Genomic DNA, 27,264 nt, shown 5'->3' with positions numbered 1-27,264 from the left:
GGAACAAGAAAGAAATATTCAGAATTACTTACGACTGAAAGTAAAAAAGAAGGAAGGGGAGGTTAAGGAGTATGTGAAAGGAGAGTCGTTGCAACTAGAAAAGTTATCCAATTGAACAAAAAGCTTATTTTTTCTACCCCATCCAGAAATACAAAAGGGTCATTAAAGGAAACATCCCAGATGCAGGATTATTCCAGTACTGGCTAGGTTGTGGAGAGTTGAAAATATTTAGTGTGAAACGGCAAGCCAAGCTACCAAGACACAAGAGTTGAAGAGTGTGGAGCTGGAAAAGCACGTATGTGGCGCTGATTACTGAACTTAGTGATCTCGGACTAAGCCCCACTCTCTGTAACTGGATCCTCAGCTTCCTGACCCACAGGCCGCAATCAGTGAAGATTGGGGACAATATTTCATCCTCACGAACACTCAGCACTGGAGCCCCGCAGTGGTGCCTGCTTAGCTCTCTACTGTACTCACTGTATATCCATTACTGCATCGCTAACTACCAGACTGATGCCATTTACATTTTCGCTGATTGCACCACCATAGTTGGTTGAATTGCAGATGGAGATGAAACAGACTGCAGACGAGAGGTGGAAACCTGGAAAAATGGTGCACTGAGAACAACCTAGCTCTCAATGCTGGTAAAACCAAGGAACTTATTATTGACATTTGGTGGGATGTTACTCATGCCTCTCTACACATTAACAGCACAGAGGTGGAATGAGTGGAGAGTGTCAAGCTCCTGGGAGTGGTCATCCATAACATGTTTTCTATGATTCTTCATGTGGACGTACTGGTTACAAAGGCCCAACAACGTCTCTTTTTCCTCAGGCAGCTGAGAAAATTTGGCATGATGGCGAATACCCTTGCCAACTTTTATAGGTGTGCTGTCGAGAGTATTCTGTCTGAATGTATCATTATTTGGTATGGCAACTGTATCATTTAGGATTGGAGACGGTTACAGAGAGTGGTGAATTCGGCCCAGACAATCACAAAGGCCAGCCTTTGTAGAATCTATCTACCAGGCCCGCTGTCAAGGAAAGGCTGCCAGCATTCTCAAAGATCCATCCCTCCCTGGCAATGTTTTTCTACAACCTCCACCATCAGGGAGAAGGTACAGAAGCCTGAACACATGCACCAACTGGTTTAAAAATAGTTTCTACCCTACTGTTGTTAGAATACTGAATGGACTCACAAACACTTAACATTTTCCTGTATTTGTGTTTTTGTTTTTGCTGCTTTTTACCTATTATTTACTTATCTATGCTACTTAACTCTGTGATCTGCCTGTATTGCTCATGAGACAAAGCTTTTCACTGTGCCTCAGTACACGTGACGATAAATTCAATTCAATTCAAAAGCACAGCAGTCAGGCAGCATCCAAGGTGCAGGAAGATTAAAGTTTCAAGCATAAGCCCTTTCGAGTAAGATACAAGAGTTACCTAGTGAAAAAATATGGTAGTTTCATTTGAAATCAATTTTGAAAATCTGGATCTGCATTCAAGAGCGCATATAATTATAGATAATCGGCAGATGCTTATATCCTTTATCTGATAGTGCATTGATAGTCATCACAATGGAGTTAAAAATCACACAACACCAGGTTATAGTCCAACAGGTTTAATTGGAAGCACACGAGCTTTCGGAGTGTCGCTCCTTCATCAGGTGGTAGCGGAGGGCTCAATCCTAACACACAGAATTTATAGCAAAAATTTACAGTGCGATGTAACTGAAATTATACACTAAAATATATCTTGATTGTCTGTTGAGTCTTTCATCTGTTTGAATACCATGATAGTTTCACTTTTTTCATGTGTAAATCACGGTGGCGCAGTGGTTAGCACTGCTGCTTCACAGCACCAGAGACCCGGGTTCAATTCCTGGCTTAGGCGACTCTCCGTGTAGAGTTTGCACATTCTCCCTGTGGCTGTGTGGGTTTCCTCCCACATTCCAAAAATGTGCAGGTCAGGTAAATTGGGCATGCTAAATTGCCTGGAGTGTTAGGTGAAGGGGTAAATGTCGGAGTGTGTGTCTGGGTGGTATGTGGGTTGGTGTAGACTTGTTGGGCTGAAGGGCCTGTTTCCACACTGTAAGTAATCTAATTTTTTTTTAAAGTTGCATTCTCAGGTTAGCTGTAACAATGGGTGATAGCTACACAATATGTTGAAGGTGTTAGACCCCTGTGTTCTCTGTCTATGCCATGATGTTTGGATTGATTCAAATCTAAAATGTGAGATAACAGAGTTTTACATGAATTCATGCAGTTTTTGAGCAAAGTACAATGTAACTCTGCAAGTACAAATTCACCCCACAAAATATATGTGTGCATATGGGTCTTTGTCTGTGTGTATCTGTCTGTCTGGGTTGGGGGTTGTGAGTGTGAGAGAGAGTGTATGTGTGTGTAGTGAGTGTAGAGTGTCTTAAGACTGTGAAGGGGTGCATGTGTGAGTGTGGGAGTGTGTGTGCGTGTCTGGGGTGGGGGGTTGTGAGTGTCTGTGAGAGAGAGTGTATGTGTATGTGCATGAGTGTGGAGTAGTCTAAGTCTCCGAAAGCATGCCTGTGTGACTGTGGGAGTGTGTGTGTCTATAAGGGTGTGTGTCAGTGTCTGTGTGCGTGTCTGTGTATAGGAGTGTGTGTGTGTGTGTGCAGAAGTGTCTGTGTGTGTGTGTAGTGCAATGGTGATCACCTGTAATGTGACATGAACCCAAGGTCCCGGTTGAGGCCCTTCCTATGGGTACAGAACTTAGCTATCAGCCTCTGCTCGGCCACTTTCCGCTGCTGCCTATCCCGAAGTCCGCCTTGGAGGATGGCCACCCAAAGGTTCGAGGTCAAATGTCCTTGGCCACTGAAGTGTTCCCCAACTGGGAGGGAACACTCCTGTCTGTTGATTGTTGTGCGGTGCCTATTCATCCGTTGCCACAGCCTTTGCTCATTTCCCCAATGTATCATGCCTCCGGGCATCCTTGCCTGCAACGTATAAGATAGACAATGTTGGCTGAGTCACATGAGTACCTGGCATGTACAAGGTGGGAGGCGTCCCCATGTGTAATGGTGGTATCTATGTCCACACTCTGATCCGTCTTGCAGCGCCTACTGTGACAGGGTTGTATGGAGTTTTCCTGAGAGCCGGGAAGCTTGCTATGAACAATGATCTTTTTGATGTTTGGCGGTTGTTTAAAGGCAAGTAGTGGGTGTGGGGAAGGTTTTGGCGAGGTGTTCATCCTCATTGATAATGTGTTGCAGGTCACGAAGAACATGAAGTAATTTTTCAGCTCCTGGGAAATATTGAACAACCAAGATTACCCTGTCGGTTGCAGCTGAGGAGGTCATTTCGGTTCCTTGCTGTGGCACGTCGGAACTGGTGGTCGATGAGTTGGGCATCGTACCCCGTTCTTGTGAGGGCATCCCTGAGTACTTCCAGGTGCCCGTCACGTTCCTCCTCATCTGAGCAGATCTGGTGTAAACGTAGGGCTTGTCCATAGGGGATGGCTGTTTTAATACGTTTTGGGTGGAAGCTGGAGAAGTGTAGCATTGTGAGGTTGTCTGTGGGTTTGCGGTAGAGTGTGGTGCTGAGGTGTCCATCCTTGATGGAGATGCATGTGTCCAAGAATGAGACAGATCGTCAAGAGTAGTCCATGGTGAGTTTGATGGTGGGATGAAACTTGTTGATGTCACTGTGTAGTTTTATCAGTGACTCCTCGCTATGGGTCCAGAGGAAGAAAATGTCATCAATGTACCTGGTGTACAATGTTGGTTGGAGGTCCTGCATAGAGAAGAAGTCTTGTTCGAACCTGTGCATAAAAATGTTGGCATATTGGGGTGCAAATTTAGTCCCCATGGTTGTTCCATGTGTCTGGATGAAGAACTGGTTGTCAAAGGTGAAGACGTTGTGATCGAGGATAAAGTGGATGAGTTGTAGGATGATGTTCGGTGATTGGCAGTTGTTGGTGTTGAGTACTGAGGCTGTTGTCGCGATGCCATCCTTGTGGGGGATGCTGGTGTAGAGTGCTGAAACATCCATTGTGACGAGGAAAGTTCCTGGTTCAACTGGTCCGTGGGTTGTGAGTTTCTGTAAGAAATCAATAGTGTCACGACAGAAGCTGGAGATCCCCTGTACAATAGGTTTCAAGATGCCTTCAACATAGCCAGAGAGATTCTCACACAGGGTCCCATTGCCCGATACGATGCAACATCCTGGTGTGTTGGCTTTGTGTACCTTTGGAAGGCAGTAGAAGTCGCCTACATGAGAAGTGTGGCATGAGGGCACGTAGGGAATTCTGAAGGACTGGATCCAAAGTTCTGATCAGTGTGTTTAATTCATGGGTGTGTTCTTTGGTCGGATCAGCTGGTAGTTGCCTGTAGTGTTCCTGGTTGTTCAGTTGTCGGTACACTTCCTTGCAGTAATCTGTTCTATTCTGAATGACAATGGCTCCTCCTTTATCTGCTGGTTTGATGACAATGTTGTGAGTGGTTTTGAGAGCCTGGATGGCATTGCGTTGTGAACGGGTGATGTTTTGCTCTACCTTGTGGGTACGGCTGATGAATCTGGCATTTATGTATTTCCTGACAGTTTGAGCATATATGTCAAGCCCAGGGCAGCGGCCCTCCGTTGGGGTCCAAGTTGACACCTTCTTTGGTGGCTCCTCTACAGATCCCTGTGATGACGGTTCCAGTTCATCAGTGGGCTCATTGGGATCACTGCTAGCACCTTGAAAGAATTCCCGGAGTCTCATTTGTCTGATGAACTCCTCCGTGTCTGTTGCAAGAACCAACGGGTCCATTTTGGTGGTAGGGCAGAAGTTGAGACCCCTGCTCAGGACTTATATCTCTTCCGGTTGAAAGGTATGGTCCGAAGAGTTGATAGTAGACTTCCCCACAGTGGTAATATTGTCTACTGTGTTTCCAGGGTGGGCTTTGTTATTACTGGTGAGAATGCCAAGTTTCTCCAGTATTTTGTTCTTGGTTTGCATGTACGGGGTAAAGTATTGTCGCCTTGTCTGTTTGGCAATGTCGCGTAACCAGCCTCCAAGGCGGACTTCGGGACAGGTAGCAGTGAAAAGTGGCCGAGCAGAGGCTGATAGCTAAGTTCGGTACCCATAGGGAGGGCCTCAACCAGGACATTGTGTTCATGTCACATTACAGGTGACCACCATTGCACTATACACATACATAGACACTCCTACACACACACACACACTCCCACACTCACACATGCACTCCCTCACAGACTTAAGACACTCTACACTCACTAGACACAAACATGTACACTCTCTCTCACACTCACAACCCCCAATCCAGATAGACAGATACACACAAAGACCCACATGCACACATATATTTTGTGGGGTGAATTTGTACTTGTAGAGTTATATTGTTCAAAAACTGCATGAATTCATGTCAAACTCTGTTATCTCACTTTTTAGATTAGAATCAATCTAAACATCATGGCATAGACAGGGAAAACAGGGGGCTAACACCTTCAACATATTGTGTAGCTATCACCCATTGTTACAGCTAACCTAAGAATGCAACTTTTTAAAAAAAAGGTTTTGTGATTTACATATGAAAGAAGTGAAACTATCATGGTATTCAAACAGATGAAAGACTCAACAGACAATCAAGGCATTTTTCAATGTATAATTTCAGTTACATCACGCTGTAAATTTTTGCTATAAATTCTGTGTGTTAGGATTGAGCCCTCCACTATCACCTGACAAAGACCGATGCTCCAAAAGCTAGTGTGCTTCCAAACCTGTTGGACTGTAACCTGCTGTTGTGTGATTTTTAACTTTGTACACCCCAGTCCAACACCGGCATCTCCAAATTACCACAATGGAAATAGCACAGTGGTTCAGTAAAGATGCTCAGGTGATGTCTGAGTTCATTTGAGGTAAAGTAAATGGAGTATTATTCTGAACTGGCTTATACCTGACCTGGGAATACTTACTGCTATCTTGCTACGGAGGTGGAATAATTTTCTATTCTTTATCACCAGCATCTCCGCATCCTTAGTGAGTGTAAATATGCATTTGCATATTACATTCTTTCAGGGCAAGTTTTCATCTTGCTACTTTTCCCTAAGCAAAGCAGCATTTCATGTCCTCCAGATAGACAAATGAGATGTCCTTTTTATCTCTTTGTTCAGCAAAATTGGATTTCAATCTGCCCACGTAATGTATACGCAGCAAGTAGATCCCTGTTCCCTTGAGACAGAAGTGTTTCTGATGGATTTAGCATAGTAAAGCCTAATGTAATTTATTTGCTTACCTTTCTCATTAGGATGTCTCATATTCCAAGTCATTAGACACCAATGCAGAGTTAAAAACTCTGGGACTGAATTTTTCTGAAGGTATTTACAGCACAATATCAGGACTAAATGGGGTTCCCATGCACAATCTCTGCTGCAAGAGAGACTAGCTAAGCAATCTGTTTGAAGGTGACCTCCTATTTGTTCACTTCCATCTCAGATGAAGTCAATCGGTCCCTCAGACCTGAGGGGTATTCCATCTAGATGAAGGATTTGTGCCAAAGGTGTTGCATTGACTTGCCCACCAGCTCAATAAAAGGAACATAGACCTTTACCTCCATTATCTCTGCACTCGCTCACTCTTCCAAATCCAAGAGGTCACTTCTGTTAAGCTTACAGCCTTTGTACAGTCAGGATGGGCCCCATATTATTTGCCAAAGAGTCTGCTAAATTACCCCTAGTGGGTTCTCAGCTACCTTAACTGGCTACCCACCTGCATGGAATGGGCAAAGGATCTGAAACCTCCTAACATATCCTAGTGGCAGGGAATGCAATGGGAAGCCACCTTAATGTGACATCTTGTGTTTTCACTGCCCTTCCTGCTCAGCCTCTCAAGTCTGCCACCATGCGGTTCAGATCATTTAATCCTCTGATTCTATAATCCAAAATTTATCAGCATTTAAGATAATTGTTTCTGTGCTGGTGGTACCATGATGTTGTCAAGTTTGAAAAGGAACTGGCAAAGCTTGAAAAGTGAAGATTGGAAGGCTAGCCAATAATCTGGAGATCTTCACTGTCATGTTTGAGGCTAGAGGAAATTTTAATAAAACACTTAGTAGATTACATACTGTGAGTACGGTCAGTGATGGACAAAGTATCAAAGACTTTTATAAAGTGTAAGTCTGGAGGACTACTTTCTGTCTTCAAATTGTCCCAGAATGGTTGGTTCAACTTTTTGAATTTGTGGCAAAGCATGAACTCTTGTGTTATCTTTATATCAAAAACAATATCAGCAGCAGAAAATACCAAAGTTACACATTGGACTACTCAAATATAGTAACTAGTCACTCATTGAGATTGTAGTAACTGAGTGAAGCTAGCCTCTGGTTTATGACAGAATTTGGATTGTCTTCATTGCTCTTGCCACAATCGTGAGATAGTGTTGTGACATCATGAGTCAACACATTGTTAAAGAGGCAAGTTATGAAATATGAAATTATATGCTTGTGACTGAACACAAATAATTGTGAATGAGATGAATGATTAAGCTTGATCTTCATTTTCAATTATTAATCGTAGCTTCCATTTTCTCAGGCAGTACAAGCGTAATCCATTATTCTATAATCGTCCTTCCAAAGATCTATAGCTGCACTGTTAATGTAGAGTGTAAACATTACTTGATTAGCACCCATTCATCCTTAATCTTAACATTGCTTGAATGGATTGGAATTCTGCTCCAGTAGGTAGGATTAAAAGGATAGTTGTTTTTTCAAAAAATTACACAGCTCTAGTCAACTAAAATGACAGTTAAGCAGTCTCCAGAAATAATTGTGATCCATTTTCCTGTGAAATATCACATCTGAGCAACTAATCCATTATATTAAGAACTTGTCACATTGTGACTGTACTTGCAAGCTTCAGAATTATACAAATAGGAATTGTGAATGGCAGTTAAATTGATGGGAATGGGTATGAGCTCATTATCGTTCTATAGATGTGTAACCATTCACTCAGCTCGTGTGATAATGTTGAGAAGATTCAGTACTGCATTGTCAGTACCAATTTTTCTCAATGCCCACATGGTGCATGGGCTCACGATGATTATTAGTGTTATGCTTTCCTATTGTAGATCTATGCATTGCACTGTAATCCTATCATGCTTTCAATAAAAGCACTGTAAAAAGACAGAGCAAAAACAGGAATCAGGCAGCTGATCTGACCAGTACAACCAGAATTCAGTACCTTCCGAAAGGTTGCCTACAGAAATTCTATGAGAAACTGAGGACTGCAGATGCTGGAGATCAGAGCTGAAAATGTGTTGCTGGAAAAGCGCAGCAGGTCAGGCATCATCCAAGGAGCAGGAGAATCGACATTTCTTCATCATTCCTGAAGAAGGACTCATGCCTGAAACGTCGATTCTTCAGCTCCTTGGATGCTGCCTGACCTGCTGCGCTTTTCCAGCAACACATTTTCAGTACAGAAATTCTATCTCGAAATTATGGCATTGTTATATCAGTTAATATGTTTACTTCACAGCTGTTTGCTAGGGCTTTTAATCAAAAGAAGCAGCTGATACTCTAATTTACTAATAGCAGCTTTGCCTCCTTTTAGGCTGAATCATTGAGTTGCTCCCTGGCTCATGATGGCATCTCCACGGGAGAGAGCACACTGACATTAGCTCGTCTTATCCTCTAGAGCACAGGAGCATATCTCAATTGCTAACTGGTTGAGAAGTTTTCTTCATATCCCGTAGTATGTACCCGTTGATGCATTATGAAAGTGCTCCACTTTTAACTTTTCTATCCTTAATAATTTTCAGGGGAATGTGCGTGGTAATTTGGAGAGAATGTATCATGGTTGGTGATGTGCTCTTATATAATTATGTTAGGTCTTGACATGTGAACTTTGACGTGGGATTCTTAGAACAAATATTTACAAAACATCTAAATACTTTACATCTCTATCACACTCACCTATATCATCTGGGTTGTATCCCTGAACATACTAATTGTTTGACTGACTTCCCTGATGGACATCTGGAAGTAATTCAAGACAGAGCTAGTAGCTTTATACAAGGAAGTTACATGGCATGATGTCACAATATCACATGATTTGATGTCACTTGGATGTCATCACTGGGCTGTTTTAAAGGTAAATGCTTGCCTGATCCTAAAAGATACATGAAATATTTCAACAGGTGGCATGTACAATTACACCCATTTTATATGATTGTCAAACATCACATTGACACTATAAGACCTGAATTTATCCTTTTTTTTCAGCTCATTTTGAAACTTTTTGTGGATTAAGCCCAGATTATGAAAATGTGTTGCACTCTCGAGATGCCAATCTCTGCTGCCTCTCTGTAAGCCTAGGGTATGCTTATCTTTGTAACCTTTGCATCCCCACCCCTCCCACCTCATCCACCCTGTTCCCCACTCTTCATCTCTCCTGAGTCAGGCCTCAGAGAGTCTAAAACTTTTCTCTGGAAGCACTGATACAAAAAAACCCAAACAATTTGAAATAAATTACATTGGACTGTCCAAAATATGCATTTAGTCAACAAGCACTTGCCCTGCTTTCAACTGACCTGGTTGTATGTACTACAGTATAAAAGTTGGCAAAGTGAAAAGACTGAGCAAACTGAGTATTTTTGTGAGATTACAAACAAAAATGTGGAATAACTTAGGTAACTTCCACAAACTATGAAACTGCAGTCATTCATTTTAAGAATTACAGTCAAAGACAGTTGGCTAAGCCACTCAAAATATGGTGATTTATGAGTGTTACCTAATTTGAGAAGGCTTTTAAATCAATCATTTGAAACCAAACAATCTTTCTGGGGATATACAAATTAACCAAATCTGGAAAAATAGTTCATTGAAAAGGTTAATATCATTATGCTGATTAGGAGCCATGCAACAGGTAAGATACAAAGGCCATAGTTCTGCAGCTGCTGTTCAGAATTAATCTGTAATTTAGTTGAGAAAACATTAAAAATGTAATGTGTGAAGTGGATGTCTATAATACTGAGCATTGGTGCTCACTGTTGCTATTGCTTTAATATTCCTTGCTTACTTTGCTATCTGAGTATATATATTATTTTAAACATTCACCAGTGAGACATGCAAAAGTAGAAGTCAATGTTACTGCTCACATCATTAGTAACCTCACTGATTGTAACAAACATGGTTTCAGTTTAATTAACAGTGTTGTAGAGTTAAGATAGCAAACAAAAGTAAATCAGGTGATCTGTTCCATGATTTAGGTTGAAATATATTCTTAGGAAAGAAACAGGTGAAGGTTAGGGGTTAGATTTTTCATAGAATGAAATAGTACAAATGGATGTAATTCAGCCATCTTTGATGGGCCAGCTGTTTTGAAATGGTCATAAAATTAGATGCCTACCTTTGCCTGGTGCCTTGCTCATGACTGAGGAGTATTTAACATTACAGGAAGAACCTCAATACCCGATGAAGAGTACAGAGAAAATTTACAAGAATGTTGCCCGAGCTTGAAAATTGCAGCTATAGGCTCAGGTTAGTTAGATTGGGGTTGTTTTCCTTCGAACAGAGGAGACTGACAGGTAACTTAGTCAAGGTAATGAGGCACTTGGTTACAGTGGAGAGAGAAAGCTTGTTTCCCCCTCGTAGAGAAGTAATTTACAAAGAGGGGCAGAAAGAAGGATAAGAGGGGACATGAGGATTTCTCACCCAGTGAGAAATGGTGGGTGTCTGGAATTGCAGCCCCATTTGATGGATGGGCACAAACCATGTCCTCACTTAAAAGGGACCTGGATCTTCACCTGACTTCTGCAAGGCTATGGACAGGAGCTGGTCAGTGGATTAGAAAGAGTGTCCAGTTTATTCAGGTGGCACAGACATGCTGCTAATTACACGATGGGTGCGACAATGTTCGAGAAGATGATTTATACAGAACTTGCCAGGAGTTGAGACATGTAGTGATGGAGAATGATTGAATAGGCGGAGGTGTTTTCATTCCATGAGGAGACATTTAATTGAAATGTATGAAACAGCATTGTGGCTGCACCTATATCCCAGTCCAGTTCATGAAGGCAGTTCCTGAAACATCTTCCCCAGGACAATAAGAGTTGAGTGACAAATGCTGGCCTAACCGGCAACACCCTCACCCCCTGAATAAATACGTAACACATGAGAAACTGAGATCAAGATTGGGCAAAGTGGAGAGCCAGAACATCGTGGGGTCACAAGCTGAGATTTAGGGATGGCAGCCCTGAGACAGTAATGGCCAAGTCGACTCTCTGCCCCTGCTCTTATAATTTTCTCTTCCCCATGACACCCTTCCAACCAGCATTCTCTGTAGGGTCCTGACAATGTTTAAGTCTTTAGGAAGCACAGGACTGGATGGAGTGAACATACGAACAAGAACCAAGAATAGACTACTTGTGCTTTCCGGTCTGTGCTGCCATTCAATAAGATCATGGCTGAGAGGGTTTTAACCTCAACATAATGTTCCTGCACACCTAGTAGAATCTATTTATCTTTGTTTTAAAAATATTTAAAGAATGTCAATCCACTGCCTTTTACAGAAGCAAATTCCAAAGACGTTTAACCCTCAGAGAAAATAAATTCCTCATCACTGATTTAAAAATATGCTCCTTATTTTAAATTATGACCCCAAAGTTATGAATCTGATTCCAGATTCTTCCACTCATGTCTCCTATGGAGCTTATACTTTTCAATTAATTTGCCTTTAACTCTTCAAACCTCCAGACGGTATGGGTTTAGCCCATCTAACCTTTTCTGATATGGCAGTCCAGCCATTCCAAGTATTAGGGCAATAAACTTTCTCTGAGCTGCTTCCAATGCATTAACATCCTTGTATAATTACAGAAACCAGTACACGCTTAGAGTGTGAATGTACAGTCTAAGCCTTGCAGTGAGAATAGAGATCCAAAGCCAGAACACATAGAATTAAACCCAGGATGTGATGGAAATCCATGGATTTTGACCAAGAGTTGGAAAGTGGATTTCGGCTGACCACATGCAGACACAATCAGCTGGATGGTTTCCTTCTGTGCAATAAGATTTCTATATTTTAAGATCTGGCATGTTTGGACCCACAAGTTACAGTGTAGGTTTCAACCAGTCATACCAGTTGATGAATAAATCATGAAAAGACGTAATCCATCTAAGATGGACACAAGACCTGTCTATTGCATGTAATCTATATATTTACATACTTGCAGATCAATAACTTTGCTTGCAGGGTGTCAGAGCATTTGTTGACTCAAAAATGTTGGTGTTCTTGACAGCGTTTTGGAAAGACTGGAGCTGAATGTTTGTGTGACATTTACAGGAAATATGCGAAAGGTTAGAGTGCAAACATCACACCGTAGACATCTTAAGATGCCGCTGCCTCTGAGGCAGGGTTTCAAACTAATCACTGCAAAATTCCTTGAATAAACTATTAACTTCTGATTGAACTGCTTGTTTTAAAACAACACAATTCTAGTTTATTCAAATGTGGCTTTGGGTGTTTATATGATACATATCTCCTGTTCTTACGAAATAATGTATCCCTTTAATTGCTGTGAACTATTTCCTGGGAAATCCTCATGTAAGTTGAGAGGTGTACCATCAGTGCAATAATACAGTGCACTGTTCCTGGCTGAAATGTATCAGTTTCTTGGCATCTGTAAAGAGATTTAAGATGAACCATGTTTGGCTCTGAGAGTTAATGTAGCAGCCACAAATAACCAGGTCATTGCAAACTAGATATACAGCTGAGCTAGTCTCTTTTTAAAACAAAAATGGACTGAAAAAAAAATCTCACTTACCTTTGAAATGAACTTGAAAAATTCATGAACCATATTGTCCGCAGTTGAGGATTCTTCCAGGTATCTGCAGACTAATTGAAGAGTTGTGGCTGTATTTGTTTGGAATGAATCAATAATGAAGTCAGTGATGTGTGGTTGAGATTTTGAATGCCTGGAAGCAACAATTTACTTCATATATTTTAGCCAAAGGAGAGTATGTTTCTTTGTGTGAGAGGTATGTATCCAAGACTCCAAGAACACCCCCTTTCACGTGTTATTTGAAACAGGACTCAACGATTCTTTAAGGCCATTGCTGGCTTCTTACTAACACCGTGAATGCCATTTTAATCTGAATATGATCATTCCTGAGTAAGATGCAGCATCTAATTAAATTGAAGCTGATTCAGGTAGTTGACACAAGTGAAGCTAATTTTGCTTGAGAGGCAGTGTTACACATTGCACATTAATTGAGTTTAAGGGTATAAGCCAACAGAACCAAAGTAGACAGGCAGGAGGCTGGAAGAACATAGCAAGCCAGGCAGCATCAGGAGGTGGAGAAGTCGACTCCTCCTCCTAATGCTGCGTGGCTTGCTGTGTTTTTCCAGTCTCCTGCCTGAATACTTTGGATTCCAGCATCTGCAGTTTTTTTTTGTCTCTAGCAGAACCAATCTAGACAGAGAAATTTAATGAGACCGAAATACTATTATTCTTTGAAAAATGATCTGGTTGAATAGGAGTAACTGACTTCCACGTAGACTGTGCTGGGAAATCAAAGACATGCAGATCAATTGAATGCCCTGACCTTGTCTTATCTCAATATTGCTGAATATACTGAATTTACAGCCTGCAGTTATGCTTGCATTCCAATTTCGGGTCATTGAGTGGAACAGTTAAATATTCAGAGCACAGTATATTTTTGTTATTGTTCTAAGCTTCCCCCAGTAAAAATAAATGTTGCATTGCAGGTCATTCAGCCTAAAGGGGTGCTTGTATTCAGTATTCCTTCTCATTCTCTCTTCTTGATGCCTCTGTCTGATGTTTCGGAAAGGTTGTCATTTTAACATCCACTATGTGCAGTGGTGCCCTGCTGTTATATTCTTTTAGCAATCAGCTTGCTACTTCAATGGAAAGGGTTGGAAAGTCAAAGGGATCAGATCCATATTCTTAATTCCTATTGTTCTCATTTGCTTTTCTAGATCTAGAATCAAGCAGTGAGGATAAAGCAACATGGAGTAGGCTGGAAATTTGGTTTTGTTACTTTCTGAATGCAAATTTCTGTGATTTATCATTTGTAATTTCAGCAAACCACAGCTTTTTTTTTCTTGAAAACCAGGTTAACCTAAATCTCAGATGCATTCTTGTTATTTAATTAGAATCTGTGATGGTTGTTAAAGAACATTTTATCTGACTTACGTCGCTCTTTTATCTAGGTGCAACTGGATTTTGCATTGTAATTTTTGTGAACTGACAGACATTGTTATCCTTTGATTGTAGAGCCTGAAGGCTTTATGACTTCACACTATGGTGCTTCCTTCTTCATTGGAATGTCATAGGATTGTCATCATGCTAGCTATAGAAAAAATATGCCAAGCATATAAAGCCTGATCTGCTGACTGTCTCGAGTATGTTCTGTTTTAATTTGCAATTGGTCATACCTTTATTATTGAATATTACAAATAGAAAGAAAGATAGCCATTTGGAATAATAAAATACACAGCTGACTAATTTTTGGCTGCCTCTCCTGTTTTCTCGAGTTAAACTAGCTTCTTCTACATCTAACAATCTTTCAAAGTATAAAATAAATGACAACTGTGCATGTATAAATTCCAATACAAATTCTCTATCTGCTTAATCACATTCTATTTGAAATAATGCAGATTTGAGTAACTTTGTAGGTGGGAGGTTTTTCTTTGAGCTCACTATTGCAAATGTCTTTCATTGCCTGATTCTTTTCATTATTTACTTGACATTCAAGGATACAACTGCCAAATGCAAATTTAACCTGTGAAAGCTAATATTAGTTCAGATTGTAATAACTCAACAGCTTTAGCCTTCATGTGAAGTGGAGTTTCTTTATATTGATTCAACAGTTGCAGTGTGAAAGAATCTCAAATCTGGAATCTGGGTCTGAACAGATTTCAAACTGATGCTAGTGACTACTTCATAGAAGATGGTCTTTAGTTGACTCTACTAAAGTGTGTCAGCTGACCATTGGGCCTTAATTTCAGATCTACGTAACTCACAATTGGTGCCACTAACATTGCAGTGCAAAAAAAGGTCTTGAATTGATGAAGACATTCCATTTCTTTGTCCAAATAAATGACATACCTCTCTTCCATAGATAATCGATAGATAAATTAGCCAGTAAGGTAGCATTTAATCCTAAAGAAAGTAACTAATTGAATGATTTTTAAAAAAAGATCTTGTTAACATTGAATTATTAGTCTTATTTCCTTGAATTTGTTTCTGTGAATTTTGGCTCAAACTACTTGATTTTACTAAGGATGACTTTGTTTATAGAACTGATTGGATATTTTTCACAATTGACATATAAAAAAAACTGAATTAATTTTGAGTGTTGCACCATGGGCTGCTATTGGATTGGTCCACATGTGTTGCCAAAGTACTGCTGTGGTGTGCCTTTGCTTTCTGCAGGAGGCTGACCACAAGATTCTCCCACACAAACCTCCAACAATAAGGCATATTGGAAGGATTTACAATCTGACCATTAGCCTGTTTGACCATGCTACTACCACACCTTTTATGGCCAGCAAGTCCTGGCCCACCATTCAAACCTAGGGCTCCAGACTAGACCTAGGAATGCTATAAAGCAAAGTCCCACTCTCATTAGAGGAAAATTTAAGGGGAGGGTCACCATGCCTCAGGCAGGGAGTGAGGTTGAGAGGTCAGTGACTTTCATAGTGATCTCAGCCAGTACAGGAGTGAACCCATGCTCTTGGGGTTACTCTGCTTTATGACCACCCATCCAGCCAACTGAGGTACCCAACCCCAAGCAGAAGGGCTGCTACCGTTCTGTCAAACAGCCTCCTTGCATTAACATGTACACTGTTAAAATGACATCATAATCTTGAGACTCTGACCGTAACCTCAGTAATACTTATTCAGATTTGCCTAGGTTGAATAATTATTTTAAATAAAAATAAACAAGTAAGCCACATTCAAAATAATATTAAGGATAACTGTATTCCTTCATATTTCCTTGATTTTCACAGGAGTTGCATGAGTTAGACTTTTAGTTCACAGCGGTAAAACTGTGGGTTACATAGTGTGTCTACCGGATTATGAACCTGGATGATATTATGACTGGATGAGTTAGATCCCAGAGTGAAATGTGGCTTGGAGTTTTATTTTACTTTTCTTTAACATGTTTGTTTTTCACTAGAAAGTAAGCAGATTTGGTTTTAACAGTAACGAAAAGTTATTCCAAAAGAGAGATATAAAAAATAAGCAATCTCAACATAGCACAGTTTGAAAACACGCAGGCAAATAAAATTCCTCCTATTCTCCCAAATTATCACTTAATAGTAATTCAAAAATCTAGGGAAGTTTTATTCCATCTTAAATCTGTACATTTGACTTAACTGCTTCTTCTTAGTTCTGCTCCTGTAAAGTGCAAAGCCTTTTCTTTGTATACTCATGCAACTAAAATGCTAGACTTTCTCAGTCTTTTAAAAATCTGCAGAGTTTTAGCCAACAGTCCTGGTCTGGAAGGTTCACAAACTGCACTCTTTCACTTATTCCCCACAATCACTTGGCACATGCTGGTTTGACATCATTGTTTCAGAAAGACAGACCAAACTGATTTCTAAACCCCTTCATAAAAGCAAAATGTCATTAGTTTGAAACCCAAGTTTATTAACAATATATATTAATATTTATGAATACATGGACTGCAATGGTTCAACAAGACAGCCCACCATCACCTTCTCAAGGGCAACTAAGGATGCAAAATAAATGCTGGATAGCTTCCAATGCCCACATCCCACGTCTCACAAGTGATTTAAAAAGCACACAATTCTTTTATTGCAACTTTTCGTAAGTGCCAAGTGACAGAGATGCTAGTGTGAATTCAGTTCTGGATCATCATTTTATTATACAAATGAGGCAACTATGGCAATATCAGTGAGTAGCCTAAAATGAATGCAAAACTATCTCTCTGCATGTACCAAATTGAGTTCATCTTAAGTCTCCATTAAAAGAACCTGAAACTCTGAGATACTTCCTCGCATTTTCATATAACAGATGTATTTCTGCATTCAGGGGTCAAACTCTTTGAACTCCCTTCCTAACAAAATGGTGTGCATTCCTACACTCCGAGGAATGGAGCTGTTCAAGAAGGCAGCTCACTTTCACTTCCTGCTCGGCAGTAAGATATCAGCAACAAATACTGGCCTAGCCAGCAAGCCCATATCCCATGAACAAAGAAGCAAAACCTACGCTATATATCTATTTATTTATTTATTGAATTACACAGCTGCAACAAGTTTAAAAAATGGTAATTACTTGTTAACCAGGGACAATTTAAAAATATTTGTTCATTTCTACCCTGTGCTGACGTGTGATTTTCAATTTGGGATTTCAACAATTATGGTCCTTCTGCATGTATTTAAAACATTTTCCATCAGCATGGTTCTCTGTTTAGGAACTTGCAAAACATTTTGCAGGTTTTCTTTGCAAATTTGTTCAGCTATGTTATGCCTCTTTCACCCCATCTATACCACTACTCCTCTGCTATTTGGAATCTCCTGTATGTTATTAACAAAATTTAAGGTTGAAAAGCTGAACTGTTTCTTCATGCATCGTGAGGCACCAAATAATCATGGAAAATGTCCTCTGCACCCACCCCAGTGCAATCACGTTCTTCTTACAATGTGGCAACTAGTGCTGCACACAGTACTCTAGAAATGATCAAAATAAAGTCTTATGCAGCCTTACCATAGTGTCCCTGTTCTTGTATTCAATGCCTCGACTAATATAGACCAGAATGACTTTTTAACCCTCTTATCCACCTGTCTTGTTGCCTTCAAGGTCTGTGGTTCTACACATCAAGGTCCCTCCGATCCCCTGTACTTCGTAGGTTTCTACTTTACTTCGTTTCATCTCTTGCCTTGTTAGTCTGTCCAAAAAGGATCACCTCACACTTTTCAGGATTACGTTGCATTTGCCATTGTTCTGCACATTGGTCAAGCCTGTCTATATTAACCTCATTATCTAGCACTTCAGTTTGATTCCAAGGTAATGATGGCTGCTGCAGAACTGCCTGAGTTACAATAGCTGTGCCCTCACTCTAACAGGCATGCACCCATTTTTCCAATCCTCCCATTTTCCCCAATCTCACACATCCTCTCCACACCAGCACCACCAACCACCGCACCACATCCCAACCCCCCACTATGGCTCACAGGACAAAGCCTTGAAATGTGGTCACAGTGGGAGTTTGTTTAGAAAGGACTGTCCTGAATACTGATTTGTTACAAAATAATTTTCTAACACATTAAGCAAGCCACATCCCTCATAATTAGTTGATTATTCTTTAATACTTGTCAATGTGCAGGGTGAATATTGTGAATGGGTCATAACTACAAATCACATTGAAAAAAGGATTGTTGTTTGATATTTTGGTTTATATGGAGACTTTCTTGGTTTAAATACATGTTTTTTCTGTTGTTGCATACTTTTTATTTTTTGTTGAAACCTGACATTTTGGGTGATCTGACACAGTCAGTCAGATCACCTGTCTGGCAGAGTTTAGAAATGAGACCTGGTGAAGTCTGAGATACAAGGGATGACACCAAACTTTTCCAAACTCATGCAATGGATCCCATTCACCAAGAGGGAGAACAAGAGAGGAGTCTGTCCCAGTTCGCTATCATGTACATCCTGTGCTGTAATCCCTCTTGAGAGTGTGAGACATATGAATCACTGCTATGATATTTAACTGGATGATTTTTGAATCAATATGGCATTCAAAGATTAGTTTAGTGGCAACATAGTTGCACATCTCAGGCAGCTTCTTCTGAGAATTTAACACTGGTTAAAAAAACAACTAAAATCAGAAGTAAAATAAAAATAATTCTGGGGTATTTTACTATTTCAAGAGAAGAGGAAAGAGAGAGAAAAAGGAAGGAAGAAAAATGTTAAAAAAGTCTTTAGCTGGTAATGATAGGGGGACATTGCATGACTGTCATTGTCACAAGTTAGAGAAGCAGGAGAATAAAGTGGGATTTGTCAGTCAAAAGCAGCTTAATGGATAAATATATCATCCTTTTATTGAATAGCTGATCTCATTGTCTGTTTCATGTTACTGGCATATGGTCTCTACTTTTTTGGCTGATCTTTTACAAACCAAGCAGTACAAGGGGAACTAAATTGGTCATCTGTTTATCAAAGCAAGCAAAATCTTTCCACTTGCAGCAAGTATAGCTTCTTAGAATTGTCAGTCTCTTTCCTTCAAGGAATCCTTTGCATTATCTGTGCAGATCACCAATTTTGAAAATAGTATCTCCAAACAGCCCTGGATGCCATTTCTAGAAATCAGATTTGCTGAATATGTTGATAAGCTTCTGAGGTAAGCTACAATGTCACAGTAGTCTGAGTAGTTCTGTGCTAGAAGTCTGTTAGGTGTTCAGAATATGTACAGCACACATATTAGTACAGTAATGAAAGTAATGCTTAAAAGTGACCTAGAAACCTGGCCTCCACATGTATGACTTGTATATGAATCTGAAAAGATTAATATTAGTTGAGTACTACAAGCACCACCCAATGTGGAAAAGTCATGCAGATTATTAGGGAGAATAGAGCTGAAAATGTGTCGCTGGAAAAGTGCAGCAGGTCAGGCAGCATCCAAAGAGCAGGAGAATCGACGTTTCGGGCATGTGCCCTTCTTCAGGAGTATTCTCCTATTAGAGAGAATAATTAAGGGTTTTGAAGGAGACATGCCTCAGACCAAATCCTCCTAACAGACTCTGTAATAATGCATACTACATATAGCCTTAGAGATCTACAGCACAGAAAAAGGCCCTTCAGTCTGTGGAGTCTGTTCCAGTCAAATGAAATCATCTAACTATTCTAATCCTATTTTCAGCACATAGCCCATATTCCTGATAAAAGGCTTATGCCTGAAACATCGATTCTTTTGATCCTTAGATGCTGCCTGACCTGCTATGCTTTTCCAACTCCACACTTTTTGACTCTGACCTCCAGCATCTGCAATCCTCACTTTCTCCATTGCTTTGTTTGCCTTGGTATTGGAATTGCGCATCTAAATACTTTTTGAATATTATGAGGATCTCTGCCTCTATTACTCTTACACCCAGTGAGTTCTGAATTCCCACCACCTTCTCAGTGAAAGAATATTTTCCTCTCATCCCTGCTAAACCTCCTGCTCCTTACCTTAAATTTAGATCCTCTGATCACTGATCCCTCCAGCAAGGCAAGAGGTTCCTTTTTGTCTTTCCTATCTATACCCCTCATCATTTTATACATCCCAATCATGTCCTCCCTCAGTTTCCTCTTCTTCAAGGGAAATGATCCCAGTCTATCTCATCTGAAGTGACTGCAGGTTCAGACAAAATCCTGGTTAATCTCCTTTGCACCCTCTCCAACGCAATTATCTCACCCTATAATGTGGATTCCAGAATTGCCCACAGTACTCAAGCTTGTAACATGTAAATAGTTGGGGAGATGCAATAAACAATATCTTGAGGTTCTTTGGAATTTGCTTTCTTCATGCATACAGTGGCCTGGAGAAATACGTAAAGATATTAGGGACAGCACATTTAACATGGTAGTTAGCCTCATGGTACAACAGTATGAAAGAAACAAAGAATCTATGACAGAAAATGATTAAGGGACTATTGTAACCCATTTCTTATGATGCTGAAATCATTCCTTGTCCTCCATTTGGAAAAGGTGACTGCAGAACCCAGCAACATTGTTTCTTTCAAAGTCACTCGGTCAAACTGTTTTTCACTTCATAGAGATTCCTGAGTACCTGAGGAGTGATTGTGAAGCAGTAATACCATTGAGCTGGTTCAGTGGTGTCAGAAAGTATAGATGAGATTGTGCTGACACCGCTGAATTCCTGATATCAAGGTGTCCAGCAGTGGCAGAAATGGGAAAGCAGTGTTGTCAGAGCTGTCTAGTTAACTAATGGCAGGCAGTCACATGGCTAATGAAGAAAGGTGAGCAAGACCTTCTGTGGTGCTGACCCAAACAGGAACCTAACATCATTGATTGGAGAATTTGGGACAATTCTCCTTAGATAAGAGAAGGCTGAGGGGGAATATGTTCAAGTTGCTCAAATCCTGAGAGGGCCAAACTGAATATATAGAGAGAAGCTGGTGCCATTGGCAGAACAGTCGAGAATTAGCGAGCACTGATTTAAAGTGATTGGCAAAAAAAAAACAAAGGAGGATACATATTTAGGCAGCAAATAATTAAGATTTGTAACATTCTGCTTGAGACCACGATGAAGCAGATCAGTTAATGGTTTTTGAAAGAGAATTGGATAAGTGGCTGAAGAAAATAACAATTCAAGGTTATGAGGAATGAGTAGAGTGGGGGCATTTTGGGGTGCAGTGGTAGTGTCCCTACCTCTGGACTAAGAGACCTGAGTGAAATAACATCATAGAATCCCGTATCCTGTCATCAAGTCGTCCCTTATTTATACATAAATTATCCTTGATACTGATCCAGCTCCCTTAGAGCCAGCAGATAGTCCTGTTCTCTTTTTTAATTTCCTCTCACATTTCTGCCTTACAGCGGTAGTGCTTATTTTTCCCCAGCACCCATGCCATGTGTGTGCAGGTGTCAGACACAGTGAAAAACAACAAGTGCATAAATCTTTATTTATATTCCACCACCAGGAAGAAAGGAAACACCAGAGTGGCCAGTGACAAGCAGTGCCTTTCTCATCAAAGGGCAATGCTGCATGGTCAAAACAAAAGTGAAGGGGAGGGCAGGAATTAAATCAAAATAGAATTGGAGGGGGAAATAAAACACTCCACTCCCTGTGGTGCCCACCTCTTCCAGAACAGCTCAAGGCAGTGGTAGACAGCCATGGCTCGCTGCCTGGATCTGTTTATGGCTAGTTTGGTCAGCCCAGAAGCAGACCCATGAGGAGGTCCTCCGTACCGGGTGCCCAAAGATCAGGAGCGTGGGACTGAACTGCAACCAAAAAACAGAGAAGGTTTTTAAGAAAATCAAAAAGGGAGTGCAAACACCCACACACAATAGAGACACTCCTGTTTTTTTTTCTAAAAAAGTGAAGGGGAGGGCAGGGATTAAACATCTCCTGTTTTATTTTTGTTTATTTTTTTCTTTTTTTTTGCTGTTTTTTTCCCCAGCACCCATGGTGTGTGTGTGTGGGTGTAGGTGTGAGACACAGTGAGAGACACAAAGTGCATGAATCCTTATTCTATTTCCACCACCAGGAAGATAGGAAAACACCCGGGTAGCCAGTGACAAGCAGTGCCCTTCACTTCAAAGGTCAATGCTGTGTGATCAAACAGTGAAGGGGAGGGCAGGGACTAAATAAAAATAGAGTTGGAGAGGGAAATAATGCACTCCACTCACTGCAGTGCCCACCTCTCCCTGAACAACTGCGTGCTCCTTCTCCAAGGACACCCGGGCTCTAACGTAACCGCGGAAGAGAGGCAGGCAGTCGGCCCTCACGACCCCCTCCACAGCCCGCTGCCTGGACCTGTTTATGGCCAATTTGGCCAGGCCCAGGAGCAGACCCACGAGGAGGTCTTCAGACCTGCCCTCCCTCCTCCGTACCGGGTGCCCGAAGATCAGGAGGGTGGGACTGAAGTGCAACCAAAAGCAGAGGAGGAGGTTTTTGAGGAAGTCAAAGAGGGAATGCAAATGCCCACACCCAATATACACATGGTCCACGGACTCCACAGCACCACAGAACAAGCAGTTGGGCTGGGAGTCCGTGAACCACCGCAATCTGCGGTTGCAGGGGACTGCTGCGTGTAGCACCCTCCACCCCAGCTCCCCGAGTGAAAGGGGGAGGACTCCTGTGTAGAGGGTCCTCCACTGGGGATCCCCACCACCCAGTGGCAAATGGGCACGCCAAGGCGTGTCTGGACGGTCGATGAGGGAGAAGAGGTGGATGGTGTGCAGCAGCAGTCAATATGGGGCCCGCCTTTTTACCCTCTGAAAGGGAACAAAATTAAAATTCCGGAGGCGGCTCAGGTTGTGGGGCACAGGCTCCTAAGGGAAGTACGGGACCTTGGGGCCAATGTGAAATTCTATCCGGGCTGAGTGAGCTTGGATGGGATTCCACCGCACACCTGAGCGTCCTCCAACTGGTGACTCCTGTTCTTTTTTTATGGTCTAAGAAATGTTTTATTATACATATTTAGACAGTTTCTTGAACTGGGGGTTCATATCCATCAGCTCGGTCCACTTTAGCACCAGTTTCTTCACCTGATGGTTTGCCTGAGCCACTTCCTCCTTCACCATGCAGTTCCATCAGTTTGCCCAATTCAAACTTGGGCTTCTTTAACATTTTGACTTTTCGCACATAAACGTCGTGAAGAGGGTAAATGGACTGACAAGCTTTTTCAATGTCCTTACCAATGCTGTCTGGGATCAGCTTGTTGACAATCTCCTTAAGGTCATTGGTTTGCACTTCACGAGTCATGATCTCCACCATCTTTTTACGAATTGTACGAACTTGCTGGTGTTGAGCATAGGAGGTTTTACGAATCTGGTTGCTGCGTTTCTTAGTGAACCCGACACAAAATAGGCGAAGCAAGTATCCATCTGTGGGTTTGACATCAATGTGGGCTTCAATCATGGTCTGCTATTTTTTAACTATAGAGCACATCTTATCACGTGTTACGTACATGCCATGGAAGTTGGTGAGACAGTTTTTGCCCTGAACGTCCTCCACGATCAACTTAAATTTGCGGAAGGCCACTTCATCATTCTGCAAATCAGCTAGACTCACTTCAAACACACGGCCTTTTAAGCCTTCTGAGGCAATTTTAGTTCCCTGAGTTCTTGTAATCAAGGTCTTGCCCACATTTCTAATGTTAAACATTGCTGGAGCCTTAACATCGTACCAATCCTTCTTGGAGAAGGGGGTCCACGATCTTCTTCTTAGCGGCCTTTTTGCCTCCCTTGGTCAGCCTCTTGTTTTTGCCGACTGCCATGTTGCTCGCGGAGCTGGAAAAGGTGACTCCTGTCCTTATCTGTCAGCCAGGACTCCCTGATTGGACAAGATTAACAGCCCCAGTCAGGGAAATCATATTCTAAGAGCTCCACCTGACTGACCTCGTGACAGTCAGTACAACGGTTTAAAGTCCCACGGGCTCCAGAGGTGTTAATAACATCTCTGAACAGGTTGCTTGGAAAAAAGGTTAAAAATCAAATGCTGTTTTATTTTTATATTAGATTACTTACAGTGAGGAAACAGGCCCTTCGGCCCAACAAGTCCACACCAACACACAACCCACCCAGACCCCTTCACCTAATACTACGGACAATTTAGCATGGCCAATTCACCTAACCCACACATTTTTGGATTGTGGGAAGAAACTGGAGCACCCAGAGGAAACCCACACAGACACAAGAGAATGTGCAAACGCCACACAGTTAGTCGCCTGAGGCGGGAATTGAACCTGGGTCTCTGGTGCTGTGAGGCAACTGTGCTAACCACTGTGCCATTTTTGGGGATCCTCTTGTAGTAGTGTCCCTACCCCTGGACCAAGAGACTCAGGTTCAAATCCCACTTGCTGCAGAGGTGTGTAATCAAAATGAGGAAGCTCGTGGCCGAGTGGTAGTATCCCTACCCTTGGACCAGGAAGCCCAGGTACTGGTCCCAATTGCTGCAGGAATGTGTCATAGCATCTCTGAACATGTTGATTAGAAAAAAAGCCAAATAAATAATGCAAAAAAAAGTATATGGGGCTTGAATAAGAGGATGAGACAAATAAAGTTGTTTTTGAAGCAGGTCGAGGTGGATTGAATGTGGTATAACAAGGTAAAAACAATGACTGCAGATGCTGGAAATCAGATTCTGGATTAGTGGTGCTGGAAGAGCACAGCAGTTCAGGCAGCATCTGAGGAGCAGTAAAATCGACGTTTCGGGCAAAAGCCCTTCATCAGGAATATGCAAACTCCTGCTTGTCATCTTACGTTATCAAGTTCTCAGAGAAATTCCATGAGATTGGTCAAGATTCATATACCCTTTAAAATGCCACATTTATTAATTCTTAGATTCCCTACAGTGTAGAAACAGGCACTTCTGCCAACAAGTCCACACCGACCCTCCAAAGAGTAACCCACCCAGAACCATTCCTCTCTGACTAATGCACCTAACACTATGGGCAATTTAGCATGGCCAAATCACCTGACCTGCACATCTTTGGACTGTGGGAGGAAACCGGAGCACCGAGAGGAAACCCACGCAGGCACAGGGAGAATGTGCAAACTCCACACAGACAGTCAACCGAGGCTGTCATTTAATAGATGCAGTCATTTCTTCTACACCAGGACGGTTCTGTTCCTGTGCAGCCCCACGCTATACAAAAATCACACAATACAAATAACACTTAAAGTGTTGGCGATTTAATCATATTATCGCCAACGCACATTTTACAAGTTCACATTTTAGAAACAGCATTCCCTATTCACCAATCATATTATAGCCAATTTGTGTTAATGAAAGACGCATTATAGTAGAATTAAGTGTATCTTGTTTCTTTATATTTTGGATTCAATTTATTTTCCAATTGTTGAGGTCAGCTTCATGAATCTGCAGTTATCAGGTGTGGTTGTGTTACTCTTTTGAAAATATGACCTATCTTCGTTGTGAGACTTCCCCAAAATTTCATTAGCCTCTTTAAATGAATATCAGTATTTCGTGAATATTCATTTTTGCCGTTCTCAGTACCCTGTGAGAGAGTTATGCATCCTCAGGGTTTATTGGTTTTTATCTGTTCAAGACTGTCAAGAACTTTTAACTGAATCATATGAAAGTTTCAGGTGCTGAATGACATATTGCTAATGCTCTCACTATAAAAGCTTCAAGAGATCGTCATTTATCATGATAATTATCTCTTTAGCTGCCTTTGATTTTATCTTTCTCCATGACTGCCTTCTTGCCATATCTTTTGATGCTATGTTTTTCATCTGCTATTATGTCTCATTCCGGCTTTTTCTTGGCACATCTAATATCTCTGCATGCACGTGCGTGTTGCAACCTAAGCATGCAAACAACATACCAACACAGTGCACCATCTGTCAGCATGTGAAAGACAATGGGCCAGACCCCCTTGTTCTTGGTCAGATCTACCAAAGAGTTGAGCCTGTGCCAAGAGCTGAGCAGCTGTCACACACTTACTGCCCTATGCTTGAATATCAGCAAATAAAGGAATTATTTTTCTCTGCATTCCCAAGGAACAGTCCACTGTTACTAAAGAAGATAACGACGAGAATTGCTTCATTTGGCCCCTTCACAGTTTAATTCCTGTTGGCAGATGGTACAGCAGTGCCCAAGTCCATTGGATGGATTTTCCTGCTGTCCTGGTGTACAAAAATTTCATGAAGGGAAATAATTGGATCACCATTGAAAGGGTGTAAAAGAATAATTAATAATTGTATACTTTCTCCCACCTTCCCTTCTCAATTACACCTGTTGAATATTGAAAGGGAAAAACCAAATTGATCTTCAATGTTATCCTTAAACTATTGCAGCGAGTTGTCTATATGAACCATTTAGAGCAATTTAAAAGCATAATGGGGGTGAACTGAATATTGAAGTACTTTTGAGCATTTAGAGTCTCGCTAAGTACTTTTCTGAATGAATCAGTTTTGAACCATGTAATTTATGTTCGAAGTTATCAGTAATTCATTTGTTAGAAGTTTCAAATTGATAATGCTAAAGCTAGTGTTTAGAGCTGGTATCACTGTCTTAATCAATAGTGCATTTGTTACATTTCTATTCCCAATTTTTATTTTTATGGCTAAATGCACAGTCATATCCGGTTAAACCGGCTGATTTTTAAACTCTTCATGGAGTGAAACAAAGGCATTAAAGCTATTAAACAAAACACAAGTGCTGTAAGTCTAAAATAAAAACAGGAAGTGCTCGAGAAATTCAGCAAGGTTATGCAGCATCTGTGGAGAGAAATGTTTCTAGTCTGATATGACGCTTCCTCAGACCTACTGTAAATTTGTTATTGATCGTAAGATAAGCAGCACTTGCCTTTTACAGATGCAAATGTGGCTTTTATTTTCGTTTCCTTCTTCACTTCTGCTACTGCTGAATTAAAGTGAGCATTTACAAAAGTTTCAAGTATTTCTATTCTGTGATGCCTCCGCATTGAACAATAAGAAGATCGCTGAACTACACTGGGCATTAAGGAGAGAGTAGCTCCCAGGGTTCTGAGCTGGGATACTTCTAAAGGCCGGTAATCTGTGTTGGTCGCTATAACTGTAGTTACTATAGTGG

At 41.2% G+C, this 27,264-nt stretch overlaps 1 protein-coding gene and 1 pseudogene across 1 annotated transcript in view; one reads left to right on the top strand and one right to left on the bottom strand.

Annotated features, from left to right (window-relative positions):
• igsf9bb (immunoglobulin superfamily, member 9Bb) overlaps positions 1-27,264 on the top strand; it is a 669,303-nt gene that overhangs the window by 222,433 nt on the left and 419,606 nt on the right. The gene's annotated exons all lie outside the window — the stretch shown is intronic.
• On the bottom strand, positions 23,129-23,965 carry LOC132829519 (small ribosomal subunit protein eS1-like; annotated as a pseudogene).

This window comes from Hemiscyllium ocellatum, chromosome 29 (assembly GCF_020745735.1).
Source record: "Hemiscyllium ocellatum isolate sHemOce1 chromosome 29, sHemOce1.pat.X.cur, whole genome shotgun sequence".
NCBI lineage: Eukaryota > Metazoa > Chordata > Chondrichthyes > Orectolobiformes > Hemiscylliidae > Hemiscyllium > Hemiscyllium ocellatum.
This window is presented reverse-complemented; position numbering and strand designations above follow the sequence as displayed.